Raw genomic sequence first — 22,330 nt, forward strand, 5'->3', positions numbered from 1 at the left:
TTCCCCAGTCCCAAATGTCCCTGGAATATGTGATCTCTGGGCTTCACCTCCAACCTTCTGTGTTTATATACCCTTGGCTGGCTCATGCCTAACAGTAAGAGATACTGTCAGCAAGATAGTGCACTTATCCTCATCGCCTATCCTCATCGACTAGTGTCAACCTGTTTATCCTCCAAGGACTCTGACGGCCAACATTTCAGGCACTCCCAGACACCTCCTCTTTTGGCAGCTCCTATCCAAGCCTTTGCACTGTTGCGCACCGTCTGTAGTCGGCCAAATGGAAGTTATGAATCAGATGATAATGTGTCACAGTTCCTTGGTGGTAAGGAACAAAAACCTGCTTCAGCAAGTCAGACAAAAGGAGATGCTTGTTGAAACACTCTCGGGTAGCTCACAGAGTAGACAGGAGGCTGGACACCCAGTCTTGAAATGGGACAGGAACCAACAGAAACTGGTCATCTGCTTTACCTGAGAGTTACCCAGGCGACAGGTGTGCTCCAAGTGTTCATTGCTGCTGATGCCTGGCTCTGTTCAAGAGTCACAGTCTCATGGGAATTCCCTGGAGGTCCAGTGGTTAGGACTCCGAGCTCTCACTGCCGAGGGCCCGGGTTCGATCCCTGGTTGGGGAACTGGGATCCCGCAAGCCGTGCAGGGCAGCCCCCCACCCCACACCCCCCGCCCAAAAAAGTTACAGTTTCAGGAGAGAGTCTGAACAGCCTGGACCGCATCACGTGCCCACCCTTCGGCTGTGCGGGAAAGTCCCTTGATTTACTTTCCCACCAAGAGTGTACACAGGAGAGAGGCTTAACTCCACACACAAAAACTGGGGTGATATTTCCAATAACGGGGAAGTGAACGCTGGGCAATTAAAAAACCAAATGGCTGCTATACGTACCTCTGTTGCTGTACGTTCTACCAGCCACGTGACTAATCAACCCACCTCACCACTGCGGAAACCACACGTGGGAAACTCTCCCCCCCTCCTCCACCCAGCCTGCTTCATAATCAGATGGCTTCCGCCTCAGCGACTTTCACATCGGGCTCCTCGGACCTGAGTGCAGGACAGGCTGCGCAGAAGTGCCTCCAGGGTGCCCTCTGCGGGCCGAGGGCAGTAAAGGTTACCGAATGAATGAATTCAACCAGCCTGAGCCCCAGGTAATGACACCCAAGTGGGCGACGATGACTCTCCTCATAGTGTATATACAGCACCATTCTCTCTGACACCTGGAGAAAGTGCGTGGGGACTTCATACACCTTAGAGGTTATCAGTCCAGTGGCCTTCTGACTTTAACGGTCTCTTGCTACTCCCTTTCTCTGCTCTCTGCTCCATTCACAGCCACCCTCTGTCGTTAGCCTTCCCACCCGGCCACCAATGATCCACCTTAAGGACCATCCATCCAGGACAGAGCAATGCTGAGCCTTCCAGAAAGGCTCAGAGGGAGGTGTCACTGTGGTTACAGCATCTTACTGGGTGGCAGGGGAAATCCCGGCCCTGCTCTACTCCTATGGTGGGGAGTATATGTCTGTATTCACTGAGCAAACCGAACTGTTCCCTTCTTCAATGTATGAAGTCCACAGGCCCATTCAAATTCATTCCACAAATATTTATTCAGCATTTACTACATGCCAGGTACCATGCTAGGCGCTGGTGACCCAGTGTTGAGTTTTAGGCTTGTGGGGAAGGAGACACTAGTCAACTGAATGGGCACATAGGAATTAAACTGTGATGCTTGCCGTGAGGAGGAAGCACACAAAGTTTAGATTAGATCGCAGAGGGACCTGTTATCTGAAGAAGTGATGTCTGAGCTGCCATCTGAAGGGTGAATGGAATTAGGTAGATAGAGGGGGTTCATGAGGAAGACGGTGCTCGGCAGAAGGGACGGAGAAGCACAAGAAGGCAAGAGCGAGCTTGTCTGGTCTGGAGAATTGAAGGAAGATCTGTGTGCGGATGTGAGAGAGTCAGGAGGAACGGGCACCAGATGAGCCAGCTGCCAGGCCACGCGGGGCCCTGGTTTGCAGTAGGGAGCTTGGTCTTTCTCCATTTAAGCAACCTGCTTAAATGGTTAGAGCAGGCTGCTATGGTTTGAGGGAAGTGCATTGATGGAGAGAAGGAGAATATTTAGGCAGGAAGCTAGGCAAAAGGAAAGTCCTGGTTTGACTCAGGAGAGAAGGAAGCAGAAGTGGAGAGAAGTGGATGGATCTAAGGAGCATCTTGGCCGTGGAATCACGAGGACTTGATCATGGATTGGAGGTGGAGAGGGTTCCCAGCATTCTGGCTTGCACACTTCTCTCGACTGCATTTACAACAAATTACTTAAACTGTATCCTTATCAAAGTCGGGGACCCCGTCTTATGCCTCCCACATCTGGATGCACAAAAAATACCTAGAGAATGAGTCAGCGTCTCTCTTCCTCGGCCGGCGGTTCTGCAGTTTCTAAGTCTCCCGGAAGGTGGCAGCACACGAAAACTAGCCGGTCACTGTTTCCGTGGCCTGACCGTCGTTTCCTGCAGCCCGCGGATTTTGACTCCTTTTGGGAGTGTTTCCCACATTCCCAATTCCCAGAAAAGAGAGCTTTCCCCAGCCTTTCTGAGCTGCCTCAGTGGAGGGTGTGACTTAGCCGGGGAGCTTTTCATGTAGACCAAGGCCTGAATTTGCTCAGTGATTCTGTGGCCAGAGCCTCTTTATTTTCAGCTGCGGTGGTTTTGCACAGGCTTCTCTTGTCAGCATCCCCGCCTATCACAGAGCACTCGGGCCAGGCTGATAGGGCCAAGGGGACCTTTCTTCTCCTTCCTGTTGCTCCAGGCTGGGCATCAAACCCCTAAGCAAGCCTAAGCAAGCCCTTCTCAGTTATGTCCGGGGGAGGCGGGAAAAGCCCAGGCAGGGACCGTCTCACCCAGAGTCAGGTGGGTTTGATCCAGGAAGGGAGGCTAGAACGCGCGGCCAGAGCGGAAGAGCAGTTCTGAAAGGCCAGTGGGAACAGGTTCAAATTACCCCAATGACGTAAAAGGACTGATTGATCAAGTGAACATAACCCTCTGGGTTAGGAATGAGAAAGACAGAGGTTGAGTGGCAGGGTGTGAAAAGTATAAAGAACAAAGACCCAGTGAGGGACACAGTAAGCTGAAGGTCAGTTTAGGGGGGCACATTGCCAGGAGGAACACAAGTCGGCATCCAAAGCCGTCTCGCCGTGGGCCCGGGCTGGTTCCTGTACGGTAAAGGGTAAAGGTCTGCAGCCACATGGGGCAGCACATTCAGGACTTCGTCTCCCACTGCTCGGGTTCTTAGGCATGGACAGAACAACGTGTGAATGAAGGCTTTTACTCTGCAGGGTAAGTTGCCGGCATCCCCACCCCGTTAGCACTCCCCTCTGCCAGATGCTCACCAGCTGACCCCTTTCAACCCCTTCTCTTCTGTCCCCACACTTTCTGCTTCTACTCCTTACCCTTCTTTTTTTTTTTTTTTTTAAAGACTTGTGAATGTAACCCTACTGCTGATTTTGACTTTCAGTTTATTTATTTATTTTTGACTGCGTTGGGTCTTCGTTGCTGCGCGCGGGCTTTCTCTAGTTCTGGCGAGCGGGGGCTACTCTTCGCTGTGGTGCATGGGCTTCTCATTGCGGTGGCTTCTCTTGTTGCGGAGCATGGGCTCTAGGTGTGTGGGCTTCAGTAGTTGTGGCCCACGGGCTCAGTAGTTGTGGCTCACGGGCTCAGTAGTTGTGGCTGGCAGTCTCTAGAGCACAGGCTCAGTAGTTGTGGCGCACAGGCTTAGTTGCTCTGCGGCATGTGAGATCTTCCCGGACCAGGGCTCGACCCTGTGTCCCCTGAATGGGCAGGCAGATTCTTAACCACTGTGCCACCAGGGAAGTCCCACCTTACCCTTCTGACTTCGTGATCTTTAGAGAGTAGAAAGAACTAGTGGTTCCCAATTTCAGGAAGCTTAGTCTCTCCTGACCTCATGCATATCTCCTTCATCCTCTGACTCATTTCCTGAAGTGTCATATTTCCTTTCATAGCTTTATTAATATTATTATATTTTAGTGTATATTATAGATTTTATTATTATTATCAATATTTTTTATCTTAATGCTTTAGTGGTTGAGTTTAACAAATATGGGATGAGGAGCTACTTGGCAAATGGCCCAACCACCACTTAATTCAAACATACATACTCTGGGAGGACAACACGTTTATCTGTCATCTGTCATTTGCTCTTTTTTTTTTTTTGCAGTATGCGGGCCTCTCACTGCTGTGTCCCCTCCCGCTGTGGAGCACAGGCTCCAGACACGCAGGCTCAGCGGCCATGGCTCACGGGCCCAGCCGCTCCGCGGCATATGGGATCCTCCCGGACCGGGGCACGAACCCATGTGCCCTGCACTGGCAGGCAGACTCTCAACCACTGCACCACCAGGGAAGCCCTGCTCTTTAATTTTGAATATTGGTGCTCATGAGTCGCCCCTAACTCACCTTATATAATAGTTCCATACCGTGGTACCATGCCCGGGATTGCCTGATAGATTCTCCTCTGAGTCTACTGGTAAAAGTGCCCCAGGCTTGTCTCTGGTCATTCATATGGCATGTGCTCCAGCCACCTTGAATAGCCTGCTGTTCTCTGGTGCCTCATTCTATACCACATACTTGCATCTTTGCTTGTTGCCTCCACTGCCTGAGATATTCCTTGACCTGTTTTCATCTGGTCAATTCTTAGCCATTAATTAGGACTCAGGTTAGTTGTCATCTCCTCCAGGAAGCCTCCCTTGACCACTCAGACAGGCACTTAGTATGTCCGAACCTCTGTGCTAGATCCTGGAGATCCAAAGATAAATAAATCAGAGTCTAGAACCTAAAAGTGCTCACAGTGTAGGAGAGAGGGCGGTGTGGTGAGTGCTATGGGAAACATGGAAAGAGCACCCAGCCCAGTGAGGGTGGGAGGTTCCCAGAGAATGTAACATTTCAACAGAGTCAGGCAAGAGAGGAAGCTGGAGAGGGGAAGGATGTTCCAGATCAAGAATTCCTGGTGAGAGGCATTGTGACTGTAACACATTTGGGCAATGGCTAGTCATTCAAAATGAGCTCAGAAGACAAAGCCAGGAAGTGACAAGAAATTAGGCTTGAATCAGAACATCATATGACCAGATCATAAAGGGCCACACTACAGAATTTGTCATTCTAAGGACTTTGGGCTTTATCCTGAAGACATTGTGGAGCCCTGGAGGATTTGAAACAGAAGAAGATGGGCTCAAATCTGCAGTTTAAAGAGATAACTGGCTGGAGTGAGCAGAATAAATCAGAGGGAACAGGGACAGGAGGCAGGGACTCTTCATGGGCATTCAGATGTGAGATGAACTGAGATGGTAGTATTGGGTCCAGGTGGGGAGAAGTGGGAAGATTCAGGAGATACCAGGGAGCTAGAATTGCTGAAACTGACAAGAAAGCCATCCAGGTCTCCAGCTTTGGCACTTGGAGGGATGGTGGTGGGGTTTGCCAAGGTAGGGAACACCACGGGGCATCAGGTTTGGGGGAAAAGATTTGTTTGGGGGCAAATTGAGTTCAGGGTTCTCTAGGATATTCAGACTGAGATGTCCAGTAGGCAGCTGGCTGTATAAGTCTAGAGTTGCTAAAAGTCCTTTGAATCTCACACCCGTTAAGATGGCTGATATCAAAACACCAGAAAATAACAAGTGTTTGTGAGGATGTAGAGAAATTGGGACCCTTATGCACTGTTGGTGGAAATGTAAAATGGTGCAGCTACTGTGGAAAACAGTAAAGCAGTCCCTCAAAAAATTAAAGATAGAACTATCATACGATCCAGTGATTCCACTTCTGGATATATATATCCCAAAGAATTGAAAGCAGGGTCTCAAAGAGATTTTTGTACACCCATGTTCACAGCAGCATTATTCACAATAGCCAAGAGGTAGAAGCAACTCAGGTGTTCATTGATGGATGAATGGATGAACACATTGTGGTATATACATACAGTGGAATATTATTCGGCTTTAAAAAGGGAGGAAATTCAGACACATGGTATATCATGGATAGACCTTGAGCACGTTTTGCAAGGTGAAATAAGGCAGTCACAAAAGGACAGATACTGTATGATTACACTTACTTGGGTACCTAGAGTAGTCAAACTCATAGAGACAGAAAGTAGAATGGTGGCCGTCAGGAGTTGGGGGAGTGGGGAATGGGAAGTTATTGTTTAATGACTGCCTTGTTTGAGTTTTGCAAGATGACAAAGAGTTCTGGAGATGGGCAATGGTGATGGTTGTACAACAATGTGAAAGTACTTAACGCCACTGAGTCGTACGCTTAAAAATGGTTATGATAAAAAAGAATCACAGGGCTTCCCTGGTGGCGCAGTGGTTGAGAGTCTGCCTGCCGATGCAGGGAACACGGGTTCGAGCCCCGATCCGGGAAGATCCCACATGCCGCGGAGCAGCTGGGCCCGTGAGCCATGGCCGCTGAGCCTGCACATCCGGAGCCTGTGCTCCGCAACGGGAGAGGCCACAGCAGTGAGAGGCCCGCATACCGCAAAAACAAAAAAAAAAGGTTATGATGGTATGTTTATGTTATTTGTATTTTACCACAATTTTTTAAAAAGCCATTTGAGCCACAGACAGCAATTTGGGAATCTTTAGACTGTATAGATGGCAACTGAAGCTGTGATCTCACCTAGAGTAGGATAGAGAGGGAAACGATCAGTTGCAGGATTGGCGGAGAAAAAGGAAGACACCAAGGGGCCTGAGAAATAGCAGCTAGAAGCATCGGAGGGAAAATAAGAGGATACATGCGGTAGGAAGAGAGCAGGTCTCAGGGGCAGAAGCTGTAGAGACGCCAAGAACGAGAAGGACTAAAAGGAGCCCTGTATTTAGCAACAAAGAGAGCGTTTGTGACCTAGGTGAAGGCAGCTTCAGGGGAGAAGGGGTAGAATCCAGATTATGGTGCGGTGGGGAGTATGTAGGCTGAGGAAGTAGAGAAAAGGGCTGCATCCTGGAAGCTTGGCTGCAAAAGGAGGGGGAGAGGAGCTGGTAGTGGAGACAGATACGGGGCTGTCAGAAGTTGATGACAGGATCATTGGCTTTGCAACTTGCTCCAATTTCATGCTCACTCAGTATCCTTCTGCACATATCCGGATTCCAGGGCCCACATGAACATCTGGCCCACTAGGCAGAGTCACTCTGACTTGAGAAATTGTCATTCTACGTGCTACATCTTCTCAAGAATTTGTTTAGCTGAAGGAAGCTGACTGGACGCCAAGCATCTCTGACAAGATCAAGGTTTCAGACGTGCACAGCCCAGGATATTGGACTGCTTGAAGACTCCCATGAACCCCTACTGCATTTCCCCTCTCTGTCTTTCTTAAGTTATCCTCTCTGTCTGAAACGCCGTCCCTCTGACACACACAACTTGGTTTTACTCCCATGCATCAGCCTTCGAGACTCAACTTAGGCTTCACTCCAGAAAGCCTTCCCAGACCCTTCCCTCCTGCCCCAGGCTGGGTGAGAGTCCCCTCCTCAGTGCACACTCCACAGGGATCCCGTGCTCAGGAAGGAGTACTTGTCGTATTGTCTGGTGGTTATTTGCTAGTTTCCCGCACTGAGCTGTGAACAACCAGAGATCTTCTTGTTTTTGTAGCCCCTGTTCCCAGCACATTGTAGGTGCTCCATAAATGTTTACAGAATTGATGAATGAATGGCAAAGAAAGACTAGGTTGAAATTGCCTGGTGAATAACAGGACAGGAAATTCATGCGTAGAAGGCATTTTTGTTTGCCACACACCAGGTGTGATGGGTACATGAAAAGATCTGGACTCTATCCTTTAAGAGCATAGGCATGGGGAGCTCTTTTAGCGTATCTTTCCTGCTTGAAAGAGGAATGGTAGTTATATTTGGCCTCTGTGCTCTCAAAATTATTTGTTCATACTTGAGGCTGGCACATCATGCACAGTAAATCTTTGTTGAGCAGATCCATGAGCCTTTATTACAGAACTTATAATATGATTTCCTAGTTTTTTATTTATGTATGATTTTCTCCTCTAGATTGTGAGCTCCTGGAAGCCAGGGACTGTGTCTCACTCCTGTTAACAGAATCTAGCACAGAGCTTTGCACATAGTAAGTATCAAAAATGTTTATTGGCTGAAAGAATAAATTTCTGAGATGAGAGCGAGGAGAGCGCGCACGCACACACGCACACACACACGCACACACACACACACGCACACACACAGGGTACACTCTTTTTTTTTTCTCCCCAGTATTATTTTTTCCATAGGAAACCAGGTGAAAAATTCATTTCATGTTATTGGCTTTTAATAAGACTGAATGCTTCTGCAGGCTTCCTTGGCAGTTTGCTCTGGCAGCAGCCGACACGCTTCTCTGATAGAGGTTCTGAAGGCTCGGGACGAAGCACAGCTGGCGTGTGTGTGGAAGTCGGGAGAGGGCAGCGGGGTGCACCTGGTCCTCACAAAGCCTGTGACTGTGACAGCACCCAGCATTTCTCGGGGGGGGGCCGGGGGGGCCGGGGGGGGACCCAGTGATAGAGACGGGGACATGTTCTCACCATGCAGCTGTGCACCTGGACAGGGGGTGCAGGAAGGTTAGCTGAGGCTGCCCAGCTGAGCTGCATGCTTAACATTATTAAATTCTCTAATAGGTACACAAAAAGGAGGTACCCAGTGGGTTTCTAGCCTAAGTTTCTCCTCCTCTGGCCCTCTTGTACAGCCAAAAGAACTCCCCTGCCCCCCTCCATCGTTGTCCTGCCTGTAAGAGAAATGGGTTTGTCCAAGCAAGGATGAGATTCACAGGCGGGGTTAAGGGAAGAGGATGAGTATTTTAATATATCTTTTCCCTTTACTGACGGAATGAGGTTATCAAAGAACAAAAGCAGGGACTTCCCTGGTGGCGCAGTGGTTAAGAATCCGCCTGCCAATGCAGAGGACATGTGTCCAAGCCCTGGTCCGGGAAGATCCCACACGCCGTGGAGCAACTAAGCCCATGTACCACAACTACTGAGATTGTGCTCTAGAGCCCGCGAGCCACAACTACTGAGGCCTCGTGCCTAGAGCCCATGCTCCACAACAAGGGAAGCCACCGCAATGAGAAGTTCGCGCGCAGCAACGAAGACCCAACCAACACAGCCTTAAATAAATAAATAAATAAATAAAAACAAAAGCAGGTCCTCAGTGCCACAGGTGATTTCATTTTGGAGGTTCTAAATGTGCCATGGGGGCTGCTCTGGCGGCTGTGAAACTGGCAGGATCAGAGCAAAGATGACAGGCCCTCCTGCCTGCTCCTGGGCCAGCTCAGCACCATGTGGCTTTGTCCTCTTTGGAGACGAACTCTACAGTCTAGATACATCCATTCCGTCCCCAGCCTGGAACAAGCACTAGAGGCTCATGAACCTTACTTCAGCACTCGTTCTCACTGCCTACTGGCTTTGACAGGGGACACCAAGCAGCACTCCAAGGTCAGCCCGGGAGGGAAATGCCCTTGGTGATGATTCTCTCTTCTAGGGCTTCCCGGTTTGGCTCCAGCTGTAGAAGCAGAGACGGGAAAGCCTTACGCTTTGATGATCTATAGCCTGATTTCTCTTGGACCAGCCTGATTTCTTTCCTGCTCTCTTCAGGCGGTGGTTGTCCAAACCATGTTTTGTTTATTCCCAAGGAAAAGAGCTGGCTTCCTCTTCAGCTCTTATTCTGCTCTTCATTATTTGTAAATTCCAACTCTCCAGCCTCCAGCTAGGCAAATTTACAAGTTATTATTAGTAGCTATGTGGAAGCCTCATAGTCAAAATGTTTTCTGATAAAAGAACAGGGATGTTCTTTGTTAAAAAGTATTTCAGAAATACTTCGCCCCTTTCTTCCTGTTCTAACTCTGTCCTCTGTACCCACACCCTCTCCCAGCTCATGGCCACAGGCAGTCATTTTACAACTTTAAAACACTGCCTTCTCATGTGACACAAAACAGTATGGGTTTTAGTTAAAGTATTATTTAGACTTTTATGTAACGTTTACATTTATCAGAGAAAAAGAAAACCCCTGAAATCAACTGCTTTGTGCCCTCACACCCAAGGTTCTGTCGGTGGCTCGGTTGCTATCTCAGTTCCTGAGCTGCCAGCAAGGCCACACCGTTTCCTTTGAGCACAACGAGATCTCAGTGTTACAGGCCGGTGTTTCTCCCACCTAACAACCATGGCTTGCCAACCATTCTTGCGGGACCTGGAAGTGAACCACTGATCCCAAAGATTAAAAAACAAAATAAGGAGATGTAGTGTCCCAGGGGACTTCTCTGCTTGACTCTACCGTGGATTACTAACCCTGTCCTGTGCTTTGTTCCGGTTTCCAGGGAGAGGAGGTGGGCACACCCACTAAGGCTGCTGAGGGCAGGGGAGTCTGGACCAAGATGACATGGTGCTTGACACTGGAGGGAGCTGAGGGTGCAGGATGAAACTGCTGATTCCAGAGCTGCAGGTTTTAGCTAACTTGGTCGCACCCTCCTTTGCCGTCAGTTAACCAACAGACTGCATCCCTGTGGGTTCCTGCAGTGTCTTCATTTATAATCGTGGCTCTCCAGCTTACGTGGGCGTCAGAATCTACAAGTTCCACAAGTGAACTTGTTAAAACACAGACTTCTGGACCCTATTCCCAGGGTTTCTGGTTCAGTAGCATTGGTGTGGAGCCCAAGAATTTGCATTTCTAAGCAGTTCTGGGGCAATGCTGCTTTTTGGGGACAACACTTAGAGAACCATTGATTTAGACTGGTGGTTTTATCTCTGTGCTGGGGTGAAATCAAGGTCAGGAGAGGAAGAGATGTGGTGGTTTTGCACAGCTCAGTGCTTCTGGGTGTGTTTATAACAGTAACACACCATTTCTACTGTTCTGTAGAACGTTGGGGAGGGATGCCGTTTGGGAAGGCGCACATCAATGTGGATCTCAACCAGGAAGGATTTTTCTCTGGTCTTATGCTGACCCCTGCCCACTTCCCGGAATGGAAGTCAACTTGCAGTTTGCATTTTTAGGTTGCTGTAAATTTATTAATGATGTTTCTCAAAATTCCATGGCATAACGGGTGTTTGAAGCCGTGTTCCAGGGTATCCTAATTCTACCTACCCCTCCTGCTTGCTGTTCCCATGGCATTTCAACCCTCACAAGCTGGCCGGGTATCTGGTTGTTATCTGTCTAGGCCACCCATGGAGGACGCTGCTCTGGGGTTTCTGCAACCAGCCTTGATGCACTGTGGACCAGCTAGCTGCATCCCAGGAGTTCTTGAGGTGCTGTCTGTCTTCTGATGTGATCTCGAGTTGAGTTATTGGTGGTACTAATGGAACTGCTCAGGAAGTGGAAAAATCCCTGATATGTATGTCCTGTGTGTTTGGAGAAAGGGCGGGGGAGAGGGGGGAGGGGGAGAGGGGCAGTCTTTGTTTTCATGGTTCAGTAAATTTCCCCAAATAATCTCCACTTTCAACATTTAGCACTGAAGGAAAATCCCCAAATAGATTTAAAAAATCTAAAATCTTGACCAGCAAGAGCAGAGGGCAAAGGGTTGATAATATATTACTGTTTTCTTTATAACAATTAAAACTTGATTTTTGCCGTGGGGCTTTATTTTTAGAGCAGTGGATAGTCTCTGCATACGACTGTGGTTTAATTTTTTATCCTCCTCTGTGTAAGACAGTAATTCATTATGCACATACTGTATTGTACAAATCCTTCTGTTATTACTCAATTTTCATATATAGGAAAGTTTAACCGACATCTATCCTAAAATTATAGTTCTCTCTTAGCTTGCACACTTTGGGAGTGTTTTAGAAATCTTGCCGTTCTCCCTGATGTTGACACAATCTCTTCTCAGGTAGGCAAATTAGAGATTTCATTACCTTCTCCTTAGCAGGAATCTTAGATCTGGAGCCATGTTTTATGAACTATGTCATTTGGTGACTTATCTGGAGAGACAGAGAGATACATGATAACTATTTGCCAGTGGTCCTTGGACTAGGTTACGTTTATGTTTTAATGCACCTCACCATTAGATGGTAGTATAGTAATAGGCATAATAATTTGGGGGCAGAGGGACAGTCTCTTCACCTGTTTAAACACGCTCGGTCTGGCTGGGTGTAGTAGAGCTATCAGGTCCTTGTCAGCGCAACAGGGTAGATTTGGGCCTGGGACCTCTGTCCTACGTAAGAATCCATGGAAAGTCAGACTGGTAGCAGAACTTACTTTTGGTTGCAGGAAGCCCTGTTACCTTCAGATCAGAGACAATTATCATTGAAGCCTAAGAATGCTCTGACGGGGTTGGAGGTGTTGTTCTGAGACCCCTTAGCACGGCTTTTGGCTTCACTGCTTTTCTAAATGTGGATATTAAAGTATATAACTTATCATTACTCTCTGATAGAGCTGTCATTTATCCACCATCGAATCAAACGCATTTCTTTATATTAGAATGTAATTTCCACTTCCTCATGTCTATATGATCCTAAGTTGATATTTTCAAAAGGAGCAAGGCTAGTGTTTGGCAACTTTTCTCCCCCGTAACTTGTGACCTGTGGCAGAAAGAAACGGCTCTTCTCACGTTCCGTCCCTCCTCGGTTTCCAGAGTCCACTGCCCTCTGACACTGGTGTCTTCCGATCTTCCGCAGTGAGTCATAAGGTGTCAGTAGCAGGGATTCTGTGCCCAAGAAGACAAAAGAAAACCAGGTCAAGGGGACTTGCATGGAAATTTAAACATTTTTAAGAATGGCGAGTTAGACTTAATTTCTAACATAATTGAAAGACTCTCTAATGGTATTAGAATGTTAATGGGGCTATCCATGGCTGGTAGAGAAAGAAAAAAATCCAATTAGACCTAGTTTCAGTGAAGGTAATGAGTCCAAGAAGAAAACAAACCCGGAGAAATAGAGAAAACAGAGTGGATTTGCTTTGTAAAGGTTTTCTTAGCTTCGGAATCAAGGTGGTAGAGAGATTTTCAAATGGGCTTCAGGGGTCGTAGATTCTCAGAGGCAGTTCACCTGTGTGGGGTTCTGATTCCTCACCCCCAGCACCTTAATGCTCCTTTAGGAACCTGGCACTGACAGTGACTCATTCACTGGGTCATTACCACAGGCTGTTTCACTGTTGAGTTTCAGGCTTTCCTCTGATTGCTTACCCTCTCCAGGGATCATCGTAATTGTCACAGCCAGGAGCTGGCCCTCCACACCCTGAGCCTGGATGATCACCAACCCTGGCCCCCTCCTCCAAGTCTGGCTCATCCTCACACCATAGGGAAAGATGTCAAGCCACATGACTGCATCCCTGCTGGGGGCAGACAGCCAAGGTCCTCCTGGCCTCGCCAGCTCCCAAAAAGGCTTCCACCATCCCCAACGGCTGCTGAAGCCCCTCTGTTTCCTCCTCGTGTGAGTGGCCTCCGCTGTCCTCAATTCTGCTGCCTTCAAAGACCAGAGGTTAAGCACAGCTCAGGGGCCATGGCGGCCACACTGTTTGTGGGGCTGGAGTGCACCTTCCCTGCTCCTGGGCCCTGGGAAAGGCCTGGAAGAGCTGAGACTCCTCCAGGCCTGAAAATGGGGCAGCCCTGCCCGGTGGGCCACTCTCCAGCTGCCCCAGACTGCCTGTCCACTCTGAGGAACACAGACCCGCCTCTCTCTCCCATCTGTTAGTAAATTACTTTTCCTAGAAAACAGGTGCTTCCTCAGGCCCTGAGAGCGCTATTGTCCTTCCCTTCGGCACATCCTTGCTGGCCACTCCCAGGGATATTCCTACATGAAGTGAAGGTTTCACTCTCTTGCCCTCTTCTTATGGCTCCAACTGGGAGCTGTATCTTCCAGCCATGTCATGTGAGGGCTTCAGATATAAAAAATATATAATGATAAGATTTATTGCATTTATAATTGCATGCAGTGGTGTGCTGGTAAATGTTTAAAAGCTACCTTAAGATGGGGAGAGGGGAGAAAGCTCTAACGTGTAGCATCCGCTCATTTCCATGGTGTAAATACTCTCGCCATGGCCGATTTTGAGCTACTCTTAGGATATCACAGAACACGATGGTTGGGTTTCCAAAGGTGCTTTCAGAGCGGATATGAGCAGACTCTTGCACACCACTGACGGCATGCATTACCAGAACTTCCTGTCTGATCCTGTCCAAATCCTGACACTACTTCTGTGAGGTAAGGAGGGCAGATATTATTATCCCCAGTTTATAGATGAAAACTCGTCTGTGCCCCACACAGGTGGTTGGTTGAACAGTATATTCATTTGAGGCATGTGTGTTGTGACAGACCATATGCAGGTTTTCAAAAGAAATATCTCAACACAGCTTTTTACAACCCTTAAAAAACCCCATCCGTGAAGGAATATAGAAGGATCAAGAAAATGGAGAGAGGGGAATTTGTGAGGAAAGTTATGATTGGACTGCCCTCTGTAAGAGGGGTGGAGCTGGGGCTCATTGCCTCCTTCATATCAAATTACAAGAGGAAAACCAGTCTGAGACCTACTTTGGGGAACTCCTGGGGAGGCTACAGCAGCCTTGGTTGTGGGAATAAATAGAGAGAGAGAAAACAGGGCTTCATTTAAGAAAGAACAGCCCAAGAAACACACACAAATAAAGAGATTAAAAAAATAAGAGATTTTTTTTTAAAAAAGAAAGAACTGCCCTACCGCAGACAGTAGGAACCAACCAACATGGGCCTCACGATGGAGAGAGCAGGCCAGGAGACATTCTAAATTTGATCTACGAGTTGGCCTGAGAAGGTGAGGGGGTGAGAGGATCGTCAGATGGAAAGAGAATCTGTGTGTGAGGAGCAGTTGGAAGAAGGAGGAGGGCATCACGGTGCCTACATGAGACTGAAACAAAAATCAGGCCCAGGGGCTTCCCTGGTGGAGCAGTGGTTGAGAGTCCGCCTGCCAATGCAGGGGACACGGGTTCGTGACCCGGTCGGGGAAGATTCCACGTGCCACGGAGCGGCTGGGCCCGTGAGCCATGGCCGCTGAGCCTGCGTGTCCGGAGCCTGTGCTCCGCAGCGGGAGGGGCCACAACAGTGAGAGGTCTGTGTACCGCAAAAAAAAAAAAAAAAATTCCATGGGGCAAAGTCCTACTCCCATTTGTGGTCTCCCAGCCCCTTCCATGACTCACAAAGGGTGGGAATTTCATCCCCCACCCCTGTACCTCTCCCCCCGGGTCTTCTTGAGAAGCCAATACTAAAATCTACCACCATGTTAACCAAACTTCATCCTGTGGTGTTTCAGGGACTTAATAGCTGTGAGATATAGCTGTGCTTACAGGTGGATACTAGCTCCGGTTTGGAGAATTTCACCCCAGGGATACATGTCCAGGTCCTTAGGAAAAGATGTTAGTGGAAAGCTGAATTAACATGCAACATCCTTATACATTCTGCCAAGTATGCAGCTCCAGAAATCGTTGATTCTGTGTCTTGTCAGCAGCACAGTCTAGGAGCCAGAATTTTTGCTCTCCAGGCTGTGAGATGTTTACACTGCGTGTGTGTGTGTGTGTGTGTGTGTGTGTGTGCGTGTGTGTGCTTGTTCTGTGAGCTGCCACTGCGGCTGCCACCGCGGACTGCAGCTGGTGTTGATGGCGCAGAAGCGCTGAGTCACTGGCTGTTTAATTGCCCTTACATCACGTTCCATTGTCCTTTCTTCCTTTCTAGGCTTTTAAGGGCCTTTCAGTGGTTTTGTTTTGTTTTGTTTTTGCCACCCGCCTATCCCTGTTAGGAAAAAGGGGTGTAAAAACCGAGAGGCCGCTGGGGCTTCTGAACAAAGCCATCCAGAAGGACAGCCAGTCCCTGCAGGCTGCAGAGAACACCCAGCACCCAGATCTCCCTCGGAGGCACCCAGCAGGCAGGGGAGGCAGCCAGGGCGCTGGGCTGGGCCCCAGTGAGGCCAGGGTGCTGCTGTGCTGGTTTGTTTTGGAGCTGATGAGTTTAATAATCTGTTTATACATTCTGAATCCAGCGTTCTTCATGCCCTGTTTTAGCACAAGTGTAACAGGTGGTGCTAATTATCTATGTGACATAAATTCTTGAAGAGCTGGCCTCTGGAGAGCACTACAGAAATTTGTTTAAATGACCATTTTGACCCAACAAGCTTGTCACTTTATTAAAATTCTTTTGGTTATAAAACTACCTATTTATCCTGGAAAAAATTGGGAGAAAACCCAGAAAAGTGTAATGAATGAAATAAAAATGATCCATAATCCATCACCCAGGAATGATCACATTTTGATGCACAATTTTCCAATATTTTTTCCATATATCAGTTGATATGCACACACATTTTACATAATTGGGCCCACACTGCACAGTTTATTTGAACTGAAAAATACTCTGTGAATATACTCTTATGTTCTTTAAACCATACTCTGGAAGGAGTACAAACTAGTGCAGTCTGAAAAAAGAGATATGGCTGTATCTTTATTTTGTTTACTGTCTTTCATTTTTATTTCTAGAATTTTTCTCTTTCCAAGATAGCCTCATCCAGAGGCCCCATCCTCTTCTCCCACTGCTGCAAGGTCTTTAAAGCATTTTCTCAGATAACCATCTCATACCATCTCTTCTTCTTTTGCCTTCTGAGAACCCTTAGCATGCATCTATCTGGGTCAGAGGTTCTCAAACTTGAGGGCACGTCAAAATCACCTGGAAAGCTCAAAAGAGAGCGCTGGGCTTTGTCCCCAGAGTTTCAGATTAGTAGCGATGGCTGAGGGGGGGCAAATTCTCAAAGACTGTGGCCTGTGTTGGTTCACTACTGAGCCAGATGATATGGGGGAAAGGGTAGACAATTTGATTACTCCAAGCCTTCTCCCACCATTCACTGGCTCCTTGTCGTTTTCCCTTAGAGCACTCCTCCTGTTTCCAAAGCCTTGCTTTGAACCTGTGCTGTCTCCTCGTGGTGTCACCCACACCTACAGAGGACAGAACTATTTTCTTAATGGAGGATTGGAACCAAAGGCTTTGGAGAGGCCCCTCAGTACCTGAGAGTGAAAGACAGTGTGGTTTGTCCTTCACTCTCACCACATCACATTCTCCTAAACAGCTGGCTCGACAGGAAATGCACGGATGCCCAGGCTATTTGTTAAAGGAAATGACACATTATCCTCTTCCCAGCATCTGGTAATTCCTGAAAGACAGGCCCTGATAATACTGTTGGCTCACTAGATGCCTAAGTCTTCTTTCCCGAGGGAAGGCGGGGCTGGGGGCAACCAAGGAGGACAGAGTCTATTTGCAGTGTCAACCCAAGGGGACACCTTGAGGAGGGGGAGAAGGGTCAGCAGCACGCCATTCTGTTCCCTGAGCTGGGAATGCAGGCTTCCCTCCTGTCCAGCCCTGAGCAACCGTCTGTTTCTGAAGTTTTAAATCTTGCGTGGAGAGCTGAAAAGGTTTAGACATGCCATGCCGGGCCGGACACAGGGCAGATGGACTAATTACACGAGCAGAGGAGGTTGGCAGGACACTGGTTATTGAGGCTGCAGCAAAGGGGAGCAGAGCCGTGTCCGGTTGAGAGGCTGTCACAGTGCACAATGGTGGCTCACAAGGACTCAGAAACCTCGGCTAGGAAATGCACAAATTTTTTCAGCCCTAAGGCACCCTCTGGAAGCAAAATGCAACATGCAGAAGGAATAGGAGAGGTGTGAGTGGGCTGCCTAATTTCCCCAGGTAATTGAAAAAGAGGCACAAAGCTTTGAACTCTGTCTGAGAGCCAAGGGGTGGCAGTCTCCAGCCTGACCCCTATTCAGCATCTAGACCAACGGAGCAACCTCAAGTCAAGGTCTGAGAGAAGCAAGACTTGTTCTCATTAAATCAGCACAAGACTGGGGAGGGGGTGGAGAGAGGTGGGGAGGGGGTGGAGAGAGGTGGGGAGGGCACTTCCACCTCCGGATCTCAGGGCATTTGTTGTGCCAGGCCTTTGTTTTGTTCCAGCCGGGGCACTCTGGTGAAAGCATCCTGGGAATTCGGCCTGCAAACAGAAAGGGCATTTCCTTGTGTGGGTTTCCTGTTTAGGTCTGCGTAGAAACCCAAAGGATCGCTTGGCCTCATAAATCCTCTAGACATTACTGATGTAGATGCTCTGGCCAGCTGCCATGGGAAAATTGCACAAAAATAGACGAAGGGAGGAAAGCGCATTCACTCTCAGGATTCTGGGTGGGTTTCAGACTTCATGTTTTTGGATCTGTAAATAGAGGGGGTTGGGTTAGAGGAGAGGATCATTAAGGTCCCTTCCAGCTTTGACGTTCTCAGATTCCATTTCCCTCTCAAGGGTCACCTGGAGCTCGTGCTGTCCAGCTCGGTGACGGGGGGTCTGACGAGCAGCTCACCAAACAGAAGCAGGATGAAAGTCTCAGGCCCAAATCAGGAAGTTGTCCTAGAATATCTTTAGGCTCCTTCACAGAAAAAAGGTACTTTTGAACTCTGGTAATTCCCAGACTTTCCTAAACATTTAGTTTATTCCAAAAATGATAGACACCAGGCTCAGGAATATTGAGGGAGTCTTGTGGCTGGGTTTTGGCACAAAGCAGGTACACAGAGCCGACCCCAAGGTGGTAAAATAAGGTGTATGTTACGAGACAACACCCCTTTCAGGATTCTTTTTTACTTCCTGTTTGCCTCAACTCCTGCAAATGTCAAATGGACATGCAAACTTGTTGTTTTAATGGAAGAAGCCATGTTTTCATACTTAACCTGTGGCTGAATCCACAGACTCCAAGTGGCAGATTCTCCACTTGGAGTCTGTCCAGACATTAGGTTAGTTGGGGAAGTGATGGGATAAGAACAGGATTTCTCACCGAAGTTTCTTTTGTCAAGCGTGCTTTGTTCTGGTGAGGACATTGTCCTTGTCTTAAGTATATTCTTGTGTTCTTCTGTTTTCTCATTTGTCCTTGTTTGCATCATTGAAAAAAAAAAATTTGTGAAATGGAACTGTCCTTTTTCGGGGGGAGGTGCTAAAATGATATTGAGCAACATGAAATTAATCTCCTTAGCCTGGCAATGCAGTGTTCTAGTACGTTAACTGGATTTTCTACTTAAATGTGGATAAACGCATTCATGCAGCAACATTACCCATGATAAAATTGCTCCTTTAGAATTCAGTGTTGCTCTGTTCTCAGTTCTCTCAGGTATGAATTTGATGTTTGCCTATAAACCTCATTCCCTAGAACAAGTTCTTACAGGTAAATAAATAGGCAAAGAAATTTTACTTCCAAGGTCCCATTCTGTTACTTCTTTTCCAAAGTTTGCTCTTATATATCTGAAGTACATTCTCCATTTCCCTGACTGAACTGATTCTTCAATAATGAAGTGGGAGGATGGTAAAACGACATGAAGATCTAAGCTTTCTGGGTCAATAATCTTTAGAACCCTGGTCCTGAGAAATGTGTTTTCAGAGGGTAGTTTTATGGTCAAATATGTTTGGGAAGTGCTGCTCTCATTAAGAATCACACTGCACCCTAATATGTTACAAGCTCTGAAAATTCATGCAATAAAGAAGCCTGTTCAACTTTAACTCAGCATTTCCCAAACTTATCTGATTGAGAACATTTCTTTTTATATTATTTCTACAGCTGTTAACAAGTGGAGGCATAAGTGTTCTATGGAACACATTTTGAGAAATGCTTCTTTCAGCCAAAAGACAGAGTTCACTATCCTACCTTTAGCAGCTGGAGATATGTGTATCTATCTATCTATCAGTGTGTAATGGAAATATTTCTGCTCTTTTCTGAATTTTAGTAAGCGATAGACTAGGATGATCATAACGATGAAAACATTTTCATAGAAAAAATATTAGAAAGACACACCAAAACTTCAAGTGTGGCTTCAATTGTGGCTATTGGTGGCTGGTAGAATGACAGGTAATTTTTTTCCTTCTTTCACATTCTCCCACAATGAACACGAATTATTTCTATATTTGGGGTGAAAAACAAAATAAACTTCATTTCTTAAAAAGAATCAATATACAAAGTTCTTTTTTTGTCATTTTTTAAAAATGCATCTTTATTGGAGTATAATTGCTTCACAATGCTGTGTTAGTTTCTGTCGTACAACAAAGTGATATAGGCACTATAGGCACTATAGCCATATAGCCATATAGCTATGTATATAGGCATATAGCCATATGCCTACATACATCCCCATATCCCCTCCCTCTTGAGCCTCCTTCCCACCCTCCCTATCCCACCCCTCTAGGTCATCATAAAGCACCGAGCTGATCTCCCTGTGCTATGCAGCTGCTTCCCACTAGCTATCTATTTTACATTTGGTAGTGTACGTATGTCGATTCTTCTCTCACTTCGCCCCACCTTCCCCCTCCCCTGCCCGTGTCCTCAAGTCCATTCTCTATGTCTGCGTCTTTATTTCTGCCCTGCCACTAGGTCCATCAGTACCATTTTTTTTTGGATTCCATATATATGCGTTAGTATATGGTATTTGTTTTTCTCTTTCTGACTTACTACACTCTGTATGACAGACTCTAGGTCCATCCACCTTACTACAATTAACTCAATTTCATTTCTTTTTATGGCTGAGTAATATTCCATTGTATATATGTGCCACATCTTCTTTATCCATTCATCTGTTGATGGACACTTAGGTTGCTTCCATGTCCTGGCTATTGTAAATAGAGCTGCAATGAACATTAGGGTACGTGTATCTCTTTATTTATTTAGTTATCTATCTATTTTTGGCTGCATTGGGTCTTCTGTGCTGCGTGCGGGCTTCCTCTAGTTGCAGCAAGCAGGGGCTACTCTTTGTTGTGGTGCGTGGACTTCTAATTGCGGTGGCTTCTCTTGTTGTGGAGCATGGGCTCTAGGTGTGCAGGCTTCGGTAGTTGTGGCACGTGGGCTCAGTAGTTGTGGCTCGTGGGCTCTAGAGCACAGTCTCAGTAGTTGTGGCACACGGGCTTAGTTGCTCCATGGCATGTGGGATCTTCCCTGACCAGGGCTCGAACCTGTATCCCCTGCATTGGCAGGTGGATTCTTAACCACTGCGCCACCAGGGAAGCCCAATGTCTCTTTTTGAGTTATGGTTTTCTCAGGGTATATGCCCAGTAGTGGGATTGCTGGGTCATATGGTACTTCTATTTTTAGTTTTTTAAGGAACTTCCATACTATTCTCCATAGTGGCTGTATCAATTTACATTCCCACCAATAGTGCAAGAGGGTTCCCTTTTCTCCACACCCTCTCCAGCATTTATTATTTGTAGATTTTTTGTTGACGGCCATTCTGACTGGTGTGTGGTGATACCTCATTGTGGTTTTGATTTGCATTTCTCTAATGATTAGTGATGTTGAGCATCCTTTCGTGTGTTTGTTGGCAATCTGTATAATCTTCTTTGGAGAAATGTCTATTTAGGTCTTCTGCCCACTTTTGGATTGGGTAGTTTGTTTTTTTGATATTGAGCTGCTTGTATATTTTGGAGATTAATCCTTTGTCCGTTGTTTCATTTGCAAATATTTTCTCCCATTCTGAGGGTTGTCTTTTTGTCTTGTTTATGGTTTTCTTTGCTGTACAAAAGCTTTTAAGTTTCATTAGGTCCCATTTAAAAAATTTTTGTTTTTATTTCCATTTCTCTAGGAGGTGGGTCAAAAAAGATCTTGCTGTGATTTATGTCAAAGATTGTTCTTCCTGTGTTTTCCTCTAAGATTTGTATAGTGTGTGGTCTTACATTTAGGTCTTTAACCCATTTTGAGTTTATTTTTGTGTATGGTGTTAAGGTGTGTTCTAATTTCATTCTTTTACATGTAGCTGTCCATTTTCCCCAGCACCACTTACTGAAGAGGCTGTCTTTTCTCCATTGTACGTTCTTGCCTCCTTTGTCATAAATTAGGTGACCATATGTGCGTGGGTTTATCTCTGGGCTTTCTATCCTGTTCCATTGATCTATATTTTTGTTTTTGTGCAAGTACCATATTGTCTTGATTACTGTGGCTTTGTAGTATAGTTTGAAGTTGGGGAGCCTGATTCCTCTGGCTCCGTTTTTCTTTCTCAATATTGCTCTATTCGGGGTATTTGTGTTTCCATAGGAATTGTAAAATTTTTTGTTCTAATTCTGTGAAGAATGCCATTGGTAGTTTGATAGGGATTGCATTGAATCTGTAGATTGCTTTGGGTAGTATAGTCATTTTCATAATATTGATTCTTCCAATCCAAGAACATGGTATAGTTTTCGATCTGTTTATGTCATCTTTGATTTCTTTCATCAGTGTTTTATGGTTTTCTGAGTACAATTCTTTTGCCTCCTTAGGTAGGTTTATTCCTAGGTATTTTATTCTTTTTGTTATGACGGTAAATGGGATTGTTTCCTTAATTTCTCTTTCTGATTTTTCATTGTTAGTGTAT

Source organism: Phocoena phocoena, chromosome 1 (assembly GCF_963924675.1).
Source record: "Phocoena phocoena chromosome 1, mPhoPho1.1, whole genome shotgun sequence".
In the NCBI taxonomy this organism is placed as follows: domain Eukaryota; kingdom Metazoa; phylum Chordata; class Mammalia; order Artiodactyla; family Phocoenidae; genus Phocoena; species Phocoena phocoena.